This window comes from Montipora foliosa, chromosome 1 (genome assembly GCF_036669935.1).
Source record: "Montipora foliosa isolate CH-2021 chromosome 1, ASM3666993v2, whole genome shotgun sequence".
NCBI classification, from domain to species: domain Eukaryota; kingdom Metazoa; phylum Cnidaria; class Anthozoa; order Scleractinia; family Acroporidae; genus Montipora; species Montipora foliosa.
In genome coordinates, this window is record NC_090869.1 from 60,499,545 (window position 1) to 60,520,881 (window position 21,337).

Sequence of the window (21,337 nt, forward strand, 5' to 3'; positions counted from 1 at the left end):
ACGACACTCTGAATCCGACGGAACGTTTTTTCGTATGGAGGAAAATCCCATGTTTTTCAAGTAGACTGTCTTGCAAAATCATTCTTCTAGACCAAGCATTATCTATAGACACGTAAAAAAGGACTTAAAGACATCATGCAACGTCAACATGATTTGCGAAGTTCACCTTCTTAAATCTTACCACAGAATAGGAATGTGTATCGGAATCTTTATGGTTAGGAAAACGTTGTGTAAGTTAAAACTACAAATTAAAATAGCCCGAAATTGCCTCACATACATGCTAGATTATATTGCAATGCAAATGAGAAAAAACTAACCGTGAAAAGGGCTATTAAGACAACGTGGGGAAAAGGATCAACCAATTAAATTCCTATATATGCGATATAAAAATGGTTTAACTACGTCATTATTATTATTATTTTTTTTGATGCATGGCAAAAATTTGGGTCGGTCCAAGTCTTGGATTGGGTATGTTTTTTAAAAGAAGCTACTTCTTCATCATTAGGCGATAAGACCATCAAGAAAAGCCATTCTCAAATTATTACGCCAACCGGTTTAACAGCTGAAATAGTTCTGAGATTTTGGTTCAGGTCTGAAATAGGGAAAATCGCATCTTTTGGTCTGCGGCAAGGGCGTCAGGACGCATGTTGCACACCCTCACCCAATTCTGCTAACTTCTGGAGGCACTCGGCCGTGCGAAGTCTTGGAAGCTGCACGCTTTGTCTATATGATCTGAAGTAGAAATCGAAGCGTCCCAAAAACCCATCAAAACACTCAGGACAACGCAGAAAATAGTGGGTGACTGAACTTTATTTATCTGACTGTGTATAAAATGGATTTTCGAAAAGAAACGTCGCGATTTGAATTTTTTATGGAACGTTTTCCTCGATCAGTTGAATCAAATGAATGAATGAAAAGTTTATTTAATTGTCTGTGTCTTTAGCTATAAGCTAAGGGAGGACACTGTACAATAATACGTTGATGAATGAAATGAATCATATACTGAACTGCGGATATGAAATCAATGATACTAAATGAAAGCTATGATCCTCGCAGACATGGAAGCAATTTAGCAATTGCGTAGAGATGCCTGAGAAATTCAGGACTTATACGGGGTTTAAACCCGTGACCTCGAGATACTGGTGCGATTCTCTAACCAACCGAGCTATCTGAAGCCACTGACGTTGGTTGCTGGCCATTGGTGGGTTCTAATTTTCCCATGAGGAATGAAACTCAGGGACACCCAACGACCGATTTGTTGTAAAATGTATTATTATACCCCAGGTAATGAAAATAAATGTTATTAAGACATTTTCAGGTGTTTTTCAGTGTTGCTGGTAAAACATTATCTGTTCCTTTTTCCCAGAAAGACACACAAGAAATTTCCCAGCCAGCTAGATAAAATTGGTTGGTTTCCCAGCCAGCTGATCAAATTTATTTCCCAGCCAGGAATTCCGCGCGCTATCAAATCCCTCGATCCAAAACGACCGAACAAAAGCGACAAAACCGCGACAAAACAGGTTTTTTCCGCAAGCGCAATCACTCTGACCAGCCGTCGTATGTTTGTGACTACTCTCTGGGAGAGGGAAGGGGTTCTTTTTTTTTTTTTAGTCGTCCTCAGTCTTCAGAGTTTCTACAGCCAGCTCGGGTTGAAATGCTAGAAAAAGTCAATAATTCCCAGGCAAAACCTCTATCAATAACAAAATTTCCCAGCCAGCTCATCGAAACACCTGTATTTTTGCCAGCCAGCAAGATTCCTCTGGGGAACAGATAACGTGAGGAACAGATTCGTTGCGTGCCCCCGGAAACAATGAATGAAATTATATATGAGGTGAATCATATACTGAACTGCGAATATGAAATCAGGTAAAGCTATGATCTTCGCAGTTATGGACGCAATTTTAGCCATATGCGTAGAGAAGCCTGAAAAATTCAGGACTTTAACGGTCTTTGAACCCGTGACCTCGCGATACCGGTGCGACGCTCTAAACAACTGAGCTATGAAGCCACTGACGTAGGGAGCTGGCCATTGGTGGGTTCTAATATTCCCGTGAGGAATAAATCAATGAATGAAATGATATATGAGATGAATCATATACTAAACTGCGAATATGAAATCATATCAAGTGAAGCTATGATCCTCGCTGTTGTGGACACAATTTTAGCAAACGCGTAGAGAAGCCTGAACAATTTAGGACTTCAACGGGGTTTGAAACCGTGACTTCGCGATACCAGTGCGACGCTCCAACCAACCGAGCTGTGAAGCCACTGACGTTGGGAGTTGGAGCCGTTTCGAATCTTGGTTACTATTCCATCAATTCCGTCACTATTCCATCACTTATACTGAGTTAACGTGACGTCACGCACTCTTGCATTCTTAGGGTTGTCAGCCTGTGACGATACCGAATGGACTCCGTTCAAGGATTAATTTTTCAGGCCAGCTTGCAACTGCTTAAATTAAGTCACTTGTCTAATTGTGATGATCTCCTCAACTTTCATTTCATGGATTATCTGGGCGAACTTTTGTACCCTCTCTACTATGAACGCTATCCTTCGCTGTGTACACTGGACTTTTCGAAGGCATTTAATTTAACGGTTGCGGTGTAACAAAACCGATGACGGTTTTTCGATTGTCAGTCCCTTGGGCTTTCGGTTTTGTGATTTCAGTTTTGGAGCGTGCCAAATTTGTATGCGACAGTTGGATGTTGGGGGTCACTTGTTTTTTCATGGCATATTTTCGGAATGCGCAATTAAAGTGTAAATATGTAGGATAATTCAAGTGTAGCATATGAACATTACATCTAAAAGATAGAAGAAACGTTAACTTTAAAGTTTTAGGCTTAACGCAAAATTAAGGTATAGCTATATACTCAGAAAGATCATTGTAACGCATATCCAAAGTGATCTCCTCTAATTCAAGAATTTGTAAAAGAAGGTCACTCGGTTTTCTTTTTATTATTAGCAGTTGCCTTCTTGCGCTTGCGAAGTTCCGAAGAGGGATGCCATTCCGAACGTACTGTTGCCTTGTGGGTGAATGAGATGGATTTCATTCTCTCTTTCAACACAAGTACAGTAGTGAGCACGTGCAAAATGATCGCGTGCATGATATTTTTTGCTTCGGTCATACTTACGGAAAAGGAAGCATGTTATCTTTCACGATATATTAGGCCTCTTCGGAAGAGAAAGCATTCGATTCTCTTTGTATGACTGAAAGAGTTTCGTAATATATTTAATTGTTTTGTGTACAATGACATGAGATCAGTAGCTATTAAAGACAATTCACAATCATCCTTGGAATTGATTAATGATAATGTCAATAACGATCGCTCAAAATTCCCTACAATGGCCGGTAAATCACTTTAAACCATCAAATTTGAGTCATACAACCAAATTTCCTTGTGACCAACCATGCAGCACTCACAGCAGCTTCTTGACATCTTACGTCCTTTGGTTACCCGCGGCATAACATCCCTTCGTGTATGCAAGTCTCATTGACCCCCCAGGTTTGCGTTTTTCAAAGCAAAGTTAGTCGGGGTTCAGGCATGGTATGATATTTCATCACAAATCTCGATCGCCAAGCGGCCCACTGGGTTATTTTCATTCTGCAAAAAAGACATAACCGATTCATGTTCGAATTGATAATTGAGAAATAACCCTGTTAAGCATATGCCTATTCAAAACTGCCTATTTTATTGCTGTTTTATCAAAATTAAAGCAGTGAAAGAATAGAAAAGCAATAATAAGAAAACTATTTACAAAACACTGCAGTACTTAAAGTATGTATCTCATGGGGTTCTGTATAGAGCGTAAAAATTCAAACGATACGATAAGAAACGAAAAGGGTAGAAAGCAATAAGTTGGCTATCGACAAAATATGATTGCCACGCTAGGACAAAATATGGGCGCAGAGTCGGCGTGCATAAAAAGGCAACGCCATGGCAAATAGACAACACCGTCGTCTTTCTGAAAAGGAACAGCGAAGGCGCTAACGCCAATGAATACACAAAAATATCGTGTTATGTAATTTCTAAACTTTGTCACAAGACCGAGAGCATCACGCTAGCGTAAACATTCAATTATTTCACAACGTCAAAGGTACACCCTCTTTTTGACGTCACATACAATGTGACAAAGCAATTTTATTTTAAACAAATAGGTCAGAATACAGTATTGGCCACCGCCGATATTTGAATTTGTCCGTTTTTAAACTAGTGGTCTGGCATCGATTGAAGTGCGTATACATGTATGTTTATGCTTCGTTAAGTCCGTCTTTTACAAGGACGTGTTTTGTCGTCTCCACATTTATATTACCGCCTCAAACATCGAGATATTTACAAGAAATATTAGAGATCTTCTATCACTTACTAATTTCATTTAAGGATTCGCTCCATCGAGCTGTTTGTTTACAATTTAGCCTTACAATACTAGAGTAAAAAAGCGAAAAATTGGGATGTGTATATTTACGCGTATACTACATTTAAAACAGTCACTACGTTGGGTCCGGGGTAAGCCAGGGAGATTTTGAGTTTCGGAACTTTTTCTCAATGGCACCCAACGAGTAAATTAAGCCAAAAGCATTTGAAAGGCATTTCTAGGCTCCTTCTAATCTGTAAAGACTGTCTACAGAGATGTTTTTATCTCCTATAATAATTCGATCTGTTCGGAAATCTTAGCTGAAAATTGTAGTGTCCGAAGATTTTAGGGAATGATATCTTTATTTCAAAAATTGCTAGCTGAACGTGCCTTTTAGTACTTCCCAGCGAATCGTGTGTTCATCCGAAACTGCTAGATGACCTTTTTTAAGTGCCAAAAATTGGCAAAATGGCCCTTTGGAAAACGAAAGGGACTGCTTTTCCCTGGTTGCGAAAGTTTTAGGTGATGTTTTAGTAAAGAAATCTGTAGCTGGTTGGCAACATTGAACCGAAAATCTTAGAACAGTTTGACTCGCCCGAACACATATTTCACCTGTTTTTCTGTCCATAAGGCGCATGAAAATCACAACTATACAGGAAAAATATTCTTCCAAACATTCCAAGCTTCATAAGGGTCAGTTACATTCTCTATGGCCGATACCAAGTTCCTACAATGAAGGGCTTATAGTCTTCACGTTAGTCTTCGGTTTTATCACCTTAACTGCTATCCATTCAAGATTGTTTTCGCTGTTGTGATTTGGCATGCTCTCATAGTTTACTGTATTTCTGATGTAATGTGCAACCCAACTACCATTTCCGTTGCGATGGCATCTTTCAAGTGAGAATAGCCTGCTATACTCATTTCTCTGCTAGACACCAGGGGCCGGTTCCTGAAAGGTGTAATAACTCTATTCCAGGGAGAAATGTGCCTTATTCCAGGAATACCTTTATTACCGGAATAAATTCTGTTCTGTTAGAATAGCAGATTTATTTCTGGAATAACTGTTATATCAGGTATAATTTATTCCACCTTCCAGGAACCCGCCCCAGGGAGCTTATGCAAGAACGACGACGACGGTTACGAGAAACAATCGTTCTGCACGCCCTGCACGTGCATTTTGCATTTTGCTACATTTCTTTGCCGTCCTCGTCCTGACAACAGGGACCTTAAGATCTACGACGGCGACGTCGAGGAAAACGTCACCTCAAAATAGAACTTTGCTCTAGTGAAAGTCTTTCGCGATTATTCCATCTCGTTCACGTCCGTCGTACAATGTGGGCGAAGTATCTTAAAAATAAATTAGTACGAGCGATTTCAGACTGAAAATAGAGAATGAAAGATTCTCTGTTGCATGCTCACGTTGTCGTCAAAAACTAAAATCGTCGTAGATTTTAGGGCCGATTTACACGATACGATTTTTGTCGCATGCGACAAGCTCACGACAGGCCTACGACATGACTTACGATTGTCGCAGCGTTTTAAAACATGTTTTAAAATGCTACGACACTTTTTCTGACGTACAGAACAATCGTAAATTATCGCGTGGGCCTGTCGTAAGCCGTTGTCGCATGCGACAAAAAGCGTACCGTGTAAATCGGCCCTTAAGCTCCCTAACGACGTGAATTGACCAAATTTGAGGTTGTGTAGAGGACGTGAGAACCTAACGAAACATTTTAAGTTTGTCCCAAACAACCACACCGTTCATGCCAATTTTATTCCTGCAATGTTGATACACAGTTTCCATTCCGAACGACTTGGGGTTAAAACGAAATTATTACAGTAACGGGAAATAATATTTTTAGACCATGTTCTCTTTGGCGGCGGCGTCGTCCTTGGGTAAGCTCTCTACAAATCATACAGGACGTGTTTCAGTTTAGTGCTAAAATATCGAGAGATTTGGGTGCCACAGAGTATGAATGTGTATTCGTTATCTTTAGGGTTAGGAAACCTTTTTGTGATGGTTAGGTATCAATCATACCTGACAATATATATCATGACGCTAGAAAACAAACTTTACCAAAAATGATGTTCCTTTGTCCAAGAAGGATAATGTGATTTTAAGAATATATGAAAATTCATAAATTTAAATCCAGGAATGGACATGAAATTAAAGTTAGAAAGTTAAACATGCATTGCGACTCGCAATTGACTAACTCACAGTTGCTTGATTGCTAAGTTGATAAAGCAGTGCAGCCCAATCGCGTACGATACTGGATGGATTCACATCCTGTTTAAGCCTTTATTTTTCAGGCCAGCTTGCAGCTGCTTAAATTAAGTCGCTTGTCTAACTGCGATGATCCCCCAAACTTTCATTTCATGGATTATCTGGGAGAACTTTTGAACGGGCTCTACTGAATAGACCAATTCGGATAACTCAATGTTGTACCCAATTCAAATCTTTTGGGAATAAAACGTTTTGTTCCAAGTATTTCCATATCATTTAAATGTGAATGCTTCATTGTCATGCAAAGTAAACACACAAAGAATCTTAACCCCGAGAAATTTGAATTGGGTACAACATTGAGTTACCCGAATTGGTCTATGCTATCGTTGGCTATGTACACGGGATTAGCATTTGTGCTTCTCTCAAAACATTTAAATATAAAATGCTAAACTTTATTATGATATCTCCTCCTTGCCAAACTGTCGAGACGTTTTATCCAATGAACGGTTGCAGGGTAACAAAACTGATGGCTTTTTCGATTGTCAGTCCCTTGGGCTTTCGGTTTTTGTGACTCAGTTTTGGATTGTGCCAATTTTGCTGGTATTCATGGTTCATTGAATACTTCGGCACATAACCCTCACGTGACGTCATTAGCTATTATAAGACCTCACAAAATATGCGCATGTGTTAGTTGGCCAAAGTCGGCAACGAAAGAAGAAGCTCCCACCCACCCGACCCTTCTTGTTTTGTCGACTCCGTCTCCTCTTGCAGCTCTATAGAACCACTTAAATGCTAATGACAAAACAAGAGGGATAATGTACTATGTGATTGTTGCCCCCGTTGGATGTTGGGAGCCACTTGCTTTTGTATAGCATCTTTCCGTCTTCTGCTTTACATTTGTCTGACAAATGATTAGAGGAAAATAAAAACTTCTCTAGAAAACGCATGGAAGTACTTAAATCCTTAAAGACAAGATCGGAGGCGAGCGCAGCAGTGGAAGACAACCAGAAGTCTCCCTTTTCAATTGGTTCCGTGAGCTTGTTTACGGCTTTCATACACAATTTGTCTTCAGTAATACTGGTACTCATTTTACAGACCTCGAATGAATGGAAAGCTGAGTTCACCTTGTGGTTCGCACGATGCAAGGATTCGAACCCTATTCTCCACTACACAACGCGCTCCATAAAGTAATCCTTATTATATGTATAATTCTTTATAATATACCCAAACAGACGAGACACCGAATAAAACATTTTCCTAAATAACGATTAAGGAAAAGTTTAAGAAGAGCAATTTCTTCAGCTAAGATGCACAGCGATTTCGAATATTTTCCGTCCTCTTGGTTGTGCATGCAACGCGGCGTTAGGAGTGGCGCCCACCCCTTCAGTGAGTTACGGGAAATGCCGTACGTTACTGTAGAAGCTAAAGGAAAAGGAGCCTTTAGGTTGCCTTTGACTTCGGTCGGCCTCTTGTTTTGTCTTGTCTTGTCTTCGTTGTCTTGTCTTGTCTTGTCTTGTCTTGGATCTAAGAAAAAAACTTCCTCTTGCTCCTAGAATGTTAAATTAAGATCGAGAAAGGCTGTTGTGTCTTCTTTGTATACACATTTAAAAGGAGGAAATTGAAAGAAGTCCATCTTCAGTGATTTTATGGAATTGAAAGCAATACGGTGAGCAGACCAAACGTTGATTCTTCCAGAAGCTCTGATCTTCCCTGTACCCCCTCATGTAATGGAAAAGTGATCACATTTATGTAGGATCAGTAAATGGCTGGTTTACATTTCTGAGTTCAAACGCTATATATCAATCAAAGCAAGTTTAAAATCAGTAGAAGCCCAGCAACAAATTGTTAATCACTACATGCTGAGCAATATACTTTGAAATTTTAACCATTTATGGATTGTTATCCTTTCCTTAATTTTCAGCCTATTGTTACTTAGTTACAGATATCAAACTTGTTGTAGAAACGTGACATTGAAGACTCTATCCGTCTGAGAGAGACCGGTAGAACGTGTTGGTCGATCCAAATACAGTTCGTCAAACCACTGACTGAGTCAAACGTCGGACTTATCATGAACCTAATTGCGGCGAATTAGTTCGTCTCATGTGAAGTTCAAAATTTGGCCCGGGCCTTGCATGGAATGCGAACTGTATGGCCTCGAGATTATAACTTCCTACACTTTTAGAGCCGCAAAAGACAGTAATGGGATTAACACGAGTAGTGAAGAGGCAATATTAATCCGCGTGTGACTTTAAACAACAACCAGCAACGCAACGTTAATCCCAAACAACTAATTCCAAACAAGTTGACATAAGCTCGTCATTTTTCGTCATGCGTTTCACCTTTGTTTGAAAAACAATGGATTAAGGTAAGAATAAACTTCTAGAAACAACAGCAGCACTTTAATCTCTTGAGTGTGTCCATTATGGAAGTTGCGAAACTGAAGAGAGGAAATCCATTAGTCACGAGGGAGAGGTTAACCCGGGATGTAAAATTAATGTCTTTCGAGATTTACAAAAATGATTTGTATCAGAGGGACTGTCAACAATTTAGGAGCAATGGGGCGACTTAGCTGGTGCCATTCCTAGAATTAAAAGGAATGTCCACTGTCGAAACGTAAGAGAAAAGAGATTTTCGAGCTGCAGTTTTTAGCAATAGACGGTTAACTCTCAATAGCTTACCTTCGCAACGGCATATCATCTTTCGTTGGCAACGGAGCAGCAGAGAAATATTTACGTCTGCCAGACAATGATCGTGACGTCATCACATCTCTACTTTATTTCCGACAGGGTTTTGCTCCATCTTTCAACAGGTCTAAAGCATTTAAAGATTAGATGAAATTATCTGGAGTTTTGTTTGGACAAAAATATGGCAACCGTCAAAACAACAGTTGGAACTGCCGGATGGTTCAACTGTGTAACAAAGACTACTTCAGTAATTTTCTTCCGATGGTATTTCTGGAATTGTGCAAGCAGAAGTTGTCAGCATACATAATCCAAACGCATCTCGATGCAAAGAGTACGTGTGCGATTGTGGAGTCAGGAAATTTGATATATCGGATTCTTGTTGAATGCTGAGAAAGTTATTAAAACATTCGGACGGAAATGGAACTCTTTGGAGATCTTTCATTCGGAGGATAGGCGAAAAGAGTAGGGGGGATTGTCATCCCTACACTAAAAAGTTCTTAGCATTCAAGATTCAAAATACTTTATGGGGAGTTTTAGGAAAGTTTGGTCGCGAATCTCACATTCTGATATTGGAATGTTGCATCAATTTAAAGGTCTTAAAGGTCTTTATTAATACACTCTAAATAACAAACGTGTTTAGTTACAATGATATAAATTAAGTCATACTGACTAATTAACTAACTAACTAAGTGACTAACTAGAGAACAAGCATCTATTTACAAAAGTTCTCTGAAACGGTCAGTTCTGACAAACGGAATGATATAGTTGATGTGACCATAGCTCGTTCTGGTGGCAGAAGGTCATCTAGAGCTGTGATTGAATTACTGTCGCTGACCTTGTCCCACAATTTTCTATCTTTCAACGCAATAATATTTCAATGGAAAAGAGTTCATCACTATAACCAAGCTTAAAGACTTGTTTGAACAGCCTGTCAATACGACTTAATAAGTACTTATGATAATACGCGCAGCCCCTCGCTTCCACAGCATATGTAAATCTAGGTAAAATAAGACTAATGAAAAGAAAATGAAGAATTTAGCGCCGCTTTTACTTCCCAGAGTTGTTGGCGGAGTCCAACAAGAGGATCATTTTCGTTTTCGCAGCTTCAATCTGTTTAGGAGAAGGATGTACGGTCTAGGACTTGAACGTGCTAGCTATACTCAAATACAATCGCGTCTCAAACTCGTTATCTGTTCTTAGGGCTAAAATTGACAGTTGCCCGGCAGTGGTTCAAAACAGTTATACCTTGCCGAAACCAATGGACTAGGTAGTAGGGGGAAAAGGGGGAAAGGGGATTGATTACCAGTCTATTCCATGGTAGACCAGTACTAGCCATATAGTACTCTATGTAACTTTTCATCAACCCCCATTCTTTCTTTAAAAAATACAAAAAAACGGTATGAATAAATATTATTGTTAATTTTTTTTCTCTCGTCTTAATTGAGAGGGGGCGTAAATTCGTGAGCTTTTGTAGTCTCTTTAGCCTTCCTCTCCAATGAAATTAATTCTTCAAAATATTTCTTTTTTCCTCTTAAGAGTCTATACTGAAACCGTAACATTCTCTTCTGTAGTGTACTTTTATTAGCAAAAAAAAAATTGGAAAATTGGTCACTATAATGAGAGGAGAAGAAAAGAGCTTCAAGTTTGCTTCAACATTCGTTCGATTTTGTTGAACAGCGATGGATCACGGTCAGTTGAAGGAAATGTTGATTCCGTTTGCCTTGGACTTAATTTTAAAACTATGTAGTTATTTCTTAATTATCAATTTACTACAACTTCGGGTGAAGGTTGAACTTATTTGGTGTTATTTTCTTAAATCTTGTAGTCGATTCATTGCTGCTTTTTATTAATAAACCTTTACGATTAGCTTAAAAGCATTCAAACTTAAAACCTCAGTCAAGAGGGGGACATTAGGGTCTGCGGAAATGCGGTATCCGTTAAGTTTTTACCGCGGTAAATCGGAAATTTTAGTCCGAAAAGTTCGAAATTGCGGTATCATCAAACCCTAAGGAAAGCGGCTCTTATATGTTTTGGTCCACGGTATTCGGTGCAGAAATTACGTCTTGAAATTATCAGACTTCCGCTTGCTCCAAGGTAAAGGGGGAAAGAAATTGAAACTCTACAATCTTCCTCCTTGGTGCGGGATCACACTTTACAATCGCAGTTCGTTTTAGCAATCGTTTGCTGTACAGACAAAGGTAATCCGCGCGTGCAGAACAACATGGGGAAGAAAATGTAGAACATTAATTTCCATTTCGGTATTTAACAGTTGAACTCGGTGGAAATTCGATGTTGCGCAATCCCCAATGTCCCCCTTTGTCGACAGTGTATACAACATAAAGGGTTCGATTAAGTTGAGTCTTCTTCAGTCAGTTTTGTCCGTCTCTGCCTCAGAGTCCTTTCGCAGTTGCTGTTTTATTCAAACCCCAGTTCTTCAATGTTTGAAGTAGTTATTTTCACGTTTCGTTTGATTTGGTTGTCAGTTAACCGTAGTCGGTGAATTTGCCTAAATTTCGTGATACAACCCCTTTACTGAACTTAACTGATTTGTCATCAGCGACACCTTCAAGTTAACCTGCTATTAGCCGTTTTTTTCTTTAGAGAGATCACGAAAGAAAAAAAGCGCCTGATCACAGCTTACCTTCAATTATTCGCATCGATGAAAGTGTTTTAACCGGCTATTGTTTTTTTTACACTTGAGGAAGGCAAAACGTCTACGAAGATCGACTCAATAATTTTGGTTCAGGTGTGACGAAACTATACAAGTCAAAATCTACGTAGCCACCAGAATGCCTGCCGATTTTGGGCCCATAACTCCGTCAGTGAAAGTGTGCCAATTTCGGAAACCGATTACCTTAGTAAATGTAAATGATGGTTGATTTTATTACTCAATCTTTATTGTCTCCCGCACCTGTTTTGCCGATTATTTCAGTACGTACTGAAAGCCCCAAGGCGTCGAGTTCTCTGCTGTGTGCAAGATCATAGTCCAATCGGAAGAGAAACGATTAATTCAAGCATTTTTTTTACCTGGCGTGATGGACTAGGTTTTTCAGGGTACTCGCAGAATACGTCATGAATCACTAGACCAGGACAACCACAAATTTAAGTTACTATTGTACTAAAGTGAACGGCTAGCCGGACTTTGAACCCGTGTTGGCTTCGGAATAACATAAAATCTTAACTTGGCGAACTCTTGTTTAAGGGAAAATTAAGCTGATTTCCTATGGAGGTCAGAGGACTGCAAGAAGGCCCCCTGGCATGTTGCTGCCGCAGGGAACTTGCGTGCTGAAACCACGCAACTCTTAGCAGTGAAGCTAATAACTGGAGTGATACAAGTGTATTTCGTCATAGCGGAACCACACCTAAACGACTCATTTACCAGCGACAATACCACTGATAGACGATGGACTGTAGCAAATATAACTACTACGGGTTGGCCAACTGGCACATAATAGTCGACTGATAAAATTTGAGATGGAATGTGCTGCTTGCGCGAAATTCACGCTTCCTCTTTTTACTAATTTGATACGCTAAGGAGCAAATACTTACATCATCTTAAGCATAGAAACACGTGCGAGCCACTCATTTCATTATCGGAAAGAAGCAGTTTCACTCCTTTGACTCTTAAGTTAAGAACTTCAGTCAGGGTCTTTCGCATCCTAGCTGACGGAAACACTTCAGTACAAGTTATCGAGCGGATGTGACAATACTTTGTGAATTCCGTAATCTCCTGGCAGAAGCGAACAAGCAGTAGTTTTGACTTTGAAATCATTTATATTTCATTTTTAGAAGTATAGAATGCAGTGAATTCGCACTATATATTTTAATTCCGGTTACAAGAGAAGAGCCTACATACAAAGATATAATCATTTTAATGTGTTAAGACTAACAAGAAAATTAATATCTACCTCGTATGAAAAGAAATTGGACGATGGCAAGTTAAAAGATTTCGCCAGTACTCTTAATAAACCTCTGACATCCGACCATTTTCGTAAAGCTATTTACTCTGTCGGTCCACAAGTTCGATTGGTTGAACGAGCCACCTCACAACATTAAATAAGCTTCTTTCTTGATACAACTGACTGTCAGGTACTCGTATGAAATGACTCGGACCTGAAGTTGTTTTTCTCAACTTACCACAGAATAATCGCTTTGTGGTATTCTCAGTTCCAGATAAAATAGCCGGGAGTATCAGGGGTTCAATACACCTTATATCATACGATAATCATCATTTTAAAGTTCAGTGATTGTCAAATATATTTAATTTTTCGGAACAGCCGAGCATACTTAAATTGTAACCTTGTCAATATTTGTACTTGTCTTATCGCAAACCACGTCGGCAGTTGCGCTGATTGTAGAGTTTGCATTGAAACGCAAAGAAGTAAACATTTATAACCACGTCAAGTGCTCCTGCCAACATTGAACAGCCTGGCGAGCTATTAAACGTATTTAAGCAATTTCTCTCTTCTCTGCCTTCGTCTCTTTCAACAATTCCCTATGGCGTCGAAATATTTCGCTAAAAAAAGTACATTCTGAGAACTACATGCAGGCTAAACTGACATCAAACATCTAAAACACTATATAAATGTATTTTTTCGGTATGTAAGTATTCAAGGGCTTTGGGCGACAAACTTCCCATAGCCCAAAACAAAAACAGTCTGCCAAGTTTCAATTTTCCTTTGTAATGAGTCGCATTAATTTTAGTTGCCTTACAATCCTTAAAATTTGGTTTTATCAAACGTGTTGATAAAGGTCGAATTGCCACCGTGAACGATTTGGAAAGCTGACGTCTCGAGCGTTAGCCCTTCGTTAGAGTGGCTAACGCGCTCGAAACGTGGTAATTCGACCTTTTTTTTTTATCAACTCGTTTGATAAAACCAAAATTTATCCTGTTTCACTCTCTCACCGACGCAGCACCACAGTTTCTTTAGAAACTAGAAGTTTGCTGCACTATGCTGCATTTTACGCTGTTCATGACGGAGTTTGTAGACTCGGCGCTTTTCGTTAAAGTTCTTGCACTAAAACACAAATCCCTTATCCCAGCCTTTACAGAAACTTAGGTTTTTCGTTATTGATTTCTTTATTTGCTTCCGAGCCGGTCAATTTTTCTTGCAACTTGTAATGCTCTCTTTGTAATATTTCCTGTACTAAATGCTTAATTAACTATCCCCTTAGTGAAAACTGTGATAAACAGACTGTGATAAATAAACTGGATAAACTAAGGGTGCGTTCGATTGACACTATTTCGGAATAAGAATACCTGGGGCGATCATTTAGAACCGTATGTCTGGCGTTTTGAAGAGACAAGGATAATAAATATATGTTAACAAAAGCATTTCAGCAGGTGTTTTTGACAATTTTAATGTGAACCCCGTAGAAACGAATGCTGATTTCTAACTTCTATTCCTTGTATTTCTATTCCGGAATACGGTCAATCGAGCGCACACTAAGTTTAAAAGGGACTGTGACAATTCCTTGAATAAAGAGATTTAGCGTTGCGTTTGTCACTGAAAAATCAAAGCAACAGCACTTGTTTGATTATAGCTAGTTTCCATCCTGTTCTCAAATCAAAAAATTCCGAACAATGAAGAACAAAGCAAACCGTTGCACCTTAGCTTCTTTACTATAACCATCTCTACTGAATCGCCATATCTACCCGACACTAAAACGTTACTTCAGAACAAATTGCCTAATATTTTTCCACAACGTTAACTCTCAAATTTTGCCATTCAATGGGATTTCCCCGAGTTCTTCGACTAAAGAATACTACTTTCAAAATATGTTTCTCGAAGGACTTCGGACATCTGGCAATGCAATGCCGGAAATTGTGTCCAAATTTTGGCTTCCACGGAAGAAGGCCGGAGAATTTGCCAAATTGAAGTTTCGAACTAATACAGATTTTAATCCCCTTGAATTCATAGAATGAAGATGTGATGGGTTTAGTTTACACTGGTTTTAATGCAGGAAATGAGTTGGATACCGGCGGATAACCTTTCCGTTTTAGTGGGCCATCAGCAACAGCTCAAAATCCTATCCCACAAAACCGTAAAGATCTGAATGTGTACACTTTTTCTAAAAATATCAAAAATTTCTTACTCTCAGAGCAATATTCAAAAAAACCTGTCTCTTGAATTTAAGTATTATGTCTTGACTTGTCCTCTGTACCTCTACTATATCTTACTTTACTACAATTATTATTTTTAAAGATGTTTTTTTGTCTCCGACCTCGTTCTATTTCCTCGCCTGTATCAAATGTAACATCAATAGGTAAAATGGGGGCCAACTAGGAAACCGAATGGTTTATTTGACCACCATGCTCAAGCTCTTTTACTTAATACAATAGTAACATCGTCAGCAACTACAAATGTATGTAATTAAACTAAGTAACTACACCAAGAGGAAATAAATTGAATTGAATTGAATTGAATTGAATCAGTACCGTTCCATATCCGTTGTCGCAGCCCTTTAAACTGTATAACTGTATATGTTCTTTGAACTTGATAACGTAGCTCACTGCTATATGTCTGCCATTTGCAGATGTTTGGGGCAGCCGTGTGATTTCCGCTTAACTTGGAAAACAGAAAGTAAGTTAAATGAGATATGAACAAACTATTATTCCTCACTGTAGACCAAAATGTGAAAATAAGCCAAACATGGAAACGAGGTTGTAACAAACTGAGCCACGAATCGACCTCAATTGTTAATAATCCTTACCAAGTTTGTAATAATATTATGCATTATAATTGTGACTGGAAATGAGATCTTTATGAAAATTGAACTTGTTGTTAAATCCAGCCATGATTTGGTTTATTTTGAGCCCTATTTAGTCCCTAGAAGATTAACTGTGGCAAACTGACATAAAGCCTTTAATGGCAATTTTACTGACAGTTCACAATCTTCATCTAGTTCATATCACTTGCCTTTGTACAATAAACAAACCTCTTTTTGTCTCATCGTTCATAAACGATGGAATTTGAAGCTCAATTTCAGGAAAGCATGCGGATTTGTGTACACAAAAGTCGACAAAAAAAAACGATTTTAATGAACGCGACAGCGGTAGGAACTTCAGTGAAAGCCGCTGTTGACATTGATGTAGAAAAGCAAGATTCTTGGAGCACTGGGCGAATCAATCTCAGGGGGAAAACAGTTTTTCATCATTTGCTCTGCATGCAGAAAAATATATGTTTTTCAGTTGGACTCTAAGTGGAAATTATTGGTCAAAAAAAGAAGCTGAACGCGCTCCTGCCCCGCCATGTTTGTTCCCTCGTCGCACGAACGGTGCTTACAAATTAACGAGCTGAGGAGTTCGTAGACTTGGACCTGCTACCTTGCAAGATCGTGTCGCTGCAGGGATTTTAGCGCCAGGGCCAAAGACTACACCCCTTTGCATTGGTTTATTAAAATGAATGCAGAACATAAATGGCGATACATCAGTATTATGATTTCAGGGTTATGTTCAATACACCCATCTATAATGACTGAAACAAACCGGGCATAGGTTGATTTAGACCCCACTACCAAACGAAAAAAACAGAATGCACTGTTTTAAGGAACACCTGATCATAAATAAGGGAAACTCTGGTTGAATTAACGATCTCAAAACCTCACACAGCCAGAAAATGAAGATTCACTTTTTTAAAGGACACGCACAAACATTTAATTTACCTCTTTGCGATTAGAATTAGTCCCCTGTTTCAGTCTATGGCCTGAAACCAAACGAAGTAACTTTTTCCTTCGGCATTTAATCTTGTTTTTTGTTAATGTAAAAGTAAGAATCTTTTTCATATTTCGTTAGCAACAACTTTAGTTGTTACATATTGTTATGAGTTTATGATCTGTTAGCAGTGACATCATTACAACACCCACGTCTTGCGTAGGTTTCTGCTCGCGTGGTTAACATTCAAAACAAAGGACTCTAGCTGAAGCTTTTCTTATCAGTCATATTATTGTTAAAAACCCTCCGCTCAATTTTTTCTCGTGACTAATTGACGTTACGGACCTTTCGTGAGTGATACTGATCTTTTGCAATTTAGAATTATGTCATTAGTTAAGCCCACATACTTGAATAGGCAATAAACATGAATTTTACAGCGTATCACACCTAATTCGTTTTTTTCCATAACAGTTCGGCTCGCTGCTAAAGGCTCGTTCAGTTCTAAAATACTGAATAAAAATTGACTCTGCAAAGTAGCCCTTCTTTGCTAACGCTCGAAACGTCGGCTTTCAAATTTCTTTAAGGTGGTCAAATGATTTACGATATCAATTCAGTTGACAAACCACTGATTTTCTGTATGTGTTTCAATTCCCATGATCGACAAAGCACAAGAGTTTCTTTAGAAACTTAACCCCTTTATCCTTGTACAAGTCTGCCAACTTTTCTCTTTTAAAGTGGCAAGTTAAAGTTCACATCGGCAACCAAGTTAACAATCCGCCCGACATAGAGCAATGTTTCTATGGTTTGGATAATTAATTATGAATAAAGTTTGAACAGTTACAATTCAAAGATCCAACGTTTGGACATCAGTCAGTTGATTCTGATGAAGACTTTAAACTACACCGGGAACTGTCGAAAGGTAATAGGTCGTTGAATTGAAACATTTTAAAACTACAGTCATAATTCGCCGAACCATGGTAACATACAACTATGTTTTATTTATTTTTTTTGTTGAAAAAAGCCGATTATCAAATCACCTTGTTTTTAACAATCATGCAATGGATCTGTGGTAAAGTAATTCTTGGAGGTCCCGCAGAGCTTGCTCGGTTTACGATTTCTCACGTCTTGAGGTCGAAATCTTAGACCTACTGTCTTTTGATGTCAAATTAAATCCCTTTTAATCTTTGCAGTCTGCTGAAAACAGTCAAAACACTCAATCTTCTTAGAATCCGCCCAGGAAGATCTAAATCAGTGTCCCAGTCTCTAAACTTCTGGGCTTTTGTCAGTAAATTCGAAGGGTTAAGTGACAGCGCATGATTTTTCTTCGAGAAATAGTTTCCTACTAAGGATATGGTGAATAACTCTCTCTAGAACTTTCAGCCTAACTAAGTCATAACACATCTATTAAGTTTCTGTATCGTATTGTTTGGATCTCATGGAGCTCAGTTGATAAAAAGGTCTTTCGTCAAGCAACTTCATAGTTCACTGCATCTTATTTTCAGCTGGAGATATAACGCTGTGTAAACCTACGTTGGTTCTGTCACTCCTATCGGAGCCTTACCCGAATGCCGATAAAATATTGCTCTTCGAAACAGAAAAATGAATCAATCACAAAGATGTGTGCCGTTGTCGCTGTTGCATACATAGGTCTCACCGCTGACGGACGAGAGTTTTTCTGAATTCTTTTGAACCGGCTTGAATCGATGTGAACCCGGGGAAGACCGCGGAAATCTCAATACGTGCGTTTGTCTTACATTACACCGTACAAACCTTCATGTACAAATACATACTTTTTTTCACATTTTATTTTATTTTATTTTATTTTTTTACATAGAAAGTAAGGTATAGTATAGTCTACAAACTGAGGCTATAAAATTCAACTAGTTCAGTTATCTCTTTAAAGGCAATTTTTTTATGGTCAGTCTCGTTTTACTAAGACGTATGTATATATTTACTAAGACATATGTATATATATATTCACGAGTGTATATTTTATAATTAATTAGCATGTACTATGGCAGTCTTTAGATTGTACATGACACTCACAAGAGTTTTTGTCCACATGAAACACTGAGTTCTCGCTGATAAGCCTAATATGACATGATCTTTGTATAATTTAGACTGCAGAATTAAACCTTTTATCATGTGCAACCTGTGGCGAAGAAAGAGTTTGACTGACTCGTCAGTTGAAAACAAATGATCCCGAAAGAGCCGATTACAATGGCTTACCGCAGTTTACAAATTCACGAATGTTATAATTGCTAAAATCGAGTGGCAACTATATTCAAGAGGCTTATATCATAATGACTAAATAAATCTTCTTCTTTTACTCCGAGAAATAAAGTAATTTAGAGGAGCCTAACTTATTGGGGACAAGTATGTTATATTACGGGGAAAGATGTTCAAAAAATCTTTGGATTCAGAGTTTTTGTTTATTCATTTCAAATTAGGTGGTGGGCTACTCGAAAGCGTGTGCTACTTTGACCTCCCACACACATCTTGTATTGTAATAATTGTAATTTACTTTAGCTATTTGATTACTCAATACAACCTAACTTTCATACCTTTTTCATCAATACACACCTCTTTTGTAAATAGTGTAAAATGAAATGAACCATGAACCATCGGAGTAATCGAAATGGGTTACAAATCAGGAAAAACTGAGCTAAATTGTTGGTAAGACGTATCTGTTGCCCGGTCTCGTGCAGTTAAACAGAGTTTTAAAAATGTAGGCAACAATATTTAACCACTAGAATGTTGGACTAACCCACCTTAATTCCGCAGTTTTATCTGAGAGTCATCTATCGAATTTACTTTATCTGATAACTTCTGCTACGGTTGGTAGAGTCAACCAGTTGAAGCGGGTCCACACATGTGATATCTGCCGTTGACCTAAATCATCGAGTTAAATAGTGCAGTTATATTTAGAGGAAAGGTGGAGGAACAATGCAAACGATATATTTTTTTAAGAATCCGAAGTATGTCGTTCAGAATATGAAATCAAAATTTTGAAAAAGACGGATGGTCATTCAATTAAGTGTTTCCTTTACGAATTTACAATGAACTCACACTTGAGGTTGCGAGTTTCCACGTTCATTTTTCATGTCACTTTTGGATAGCTAGACTATGTCCTAGTGTCTGTCTCCCCATAGACATCTGGTAAAATTGGATGATAATTAATTGGATAGATAAGTATATATTATGACTCTGCAGTTTTTCATCTCTCTGCAATAGTTTGTCTTTAAAGAGGAAGTAAAATGATTAATTTGGCTTGGATTTAAGCAGTGTTTGATCCCAGATAACTGCAGCTCGCTCGGCTTATGGTTTGCTTCACCGCTCGACTCCAAAACCGAAAAAGTGAAATTAACACCTTGCTAGTCGTATCAGCACTCTTGTATACAGCGTGTCGTAGAAGTAGGGATAATTATATGAACCTTATGGAGTTTTAAGAAGAAAATTAGAAGCGTTTTATCGACTTTTTATCAAGCTAATTGGAATATTTAATCCTTTACAGATGTGACTAATGAATCGTGAATTCTGACTGCTTTAGGTAATAACCGGAGCGTAAAATATAAATTATCCCCCAATCGATGCTGTGCTTTGCGCAGCCCTTCAAGTTGCACCCAAGCGTGCACATGTCAAACTTGTTCGCTGTTAATCATTTCGCAAAAACGGAATTGCATTACGGAAGTGGTTGTGCTGAGAACTTGAGTCATAATCGGAAGACATTAACTTAGCAGATATTATTGAGGTTTGAAATGATCACGCAAAAGGATCTAGACCTGAATTGCTTATGATTTCCGATTCATTGTTTTCTCTCTTTTTTAATGGGCAAAATTGGCCAGAGTACGTGCCTTATACAAGGCATTCAGAACAAGGTCATCTTTTGGACATGGAAGAAAAAAATTATTCTTCCTTTTTCCTCAGCCATTTAACTGTTTACTGAGGAGTCAATTTTCTCGAATCATTAAAACATCCATCGAGAGAAGTGCATTAGTCTGACTATATCACCCAGCCCTCAGTTCAGGTGATGTAAAAATCAATAAAAATTGCATCTCAACTTTATCATTATACAAGTCATCAATTTTATGGACATGCATAATAACTGTATATTATTAATGTATTAAAACGCAACCATATTTTACGAAAACTGATCCTTGAAATTTTGTCAAAATCTTTAAAGTCCAGTCGATAATCATAATTCACAAAAAAAAAACCTGAAGCGATACAGCTCTGACATTATAGTGAAAGGAAGCTCTACATGATGTGCTTGTTTCGAGATGTAATTACATCATTTTAAATTAACAAACTTGTCTTTGATGTTTTACGCCAATCGCCAGAGATTACTGATTTTGTTTGCCACAGAGCTTTGCGTGAGCTGAGTACAAAGCCCTTGTTTATTTTCTTTTAACAACTTTAAGG

At 38.4% G+C, this 21,337-nt stretch overlaps 1 long non-coding RNA gene across 2 annotated transcripts; it reads right to left on the bottom strand.

The window, feature by feature from the left end:
• Window positions 1-1,108: 1,108 nt before the first annotated feature.
• LOC138003401 (uncharacterized) lies at window positions 1,109-19,866 on the bottom strand. 2 transcript variants are annotated; one of them, XR_011123521.1, is made up of 3 exons: window positions 19,687-19,866; window positions 9,256-9,388; window positions 1,109-3,602 (listed from the first exon to the last, which is right to left on the bottom strand). It is a non-coding gene; the product is annotated as an uncharacterized lncRNA (long non-coding RNA). The 2 variants fall into 2 exon arrangements; XR_011123520.1 differs by lacking the exon at window positions 1,109-3,602 and adding an exon at window positions 6,426-8,126.
• Window positions 19,867-21,337: the final 1,471 nt, after the last annotated feature.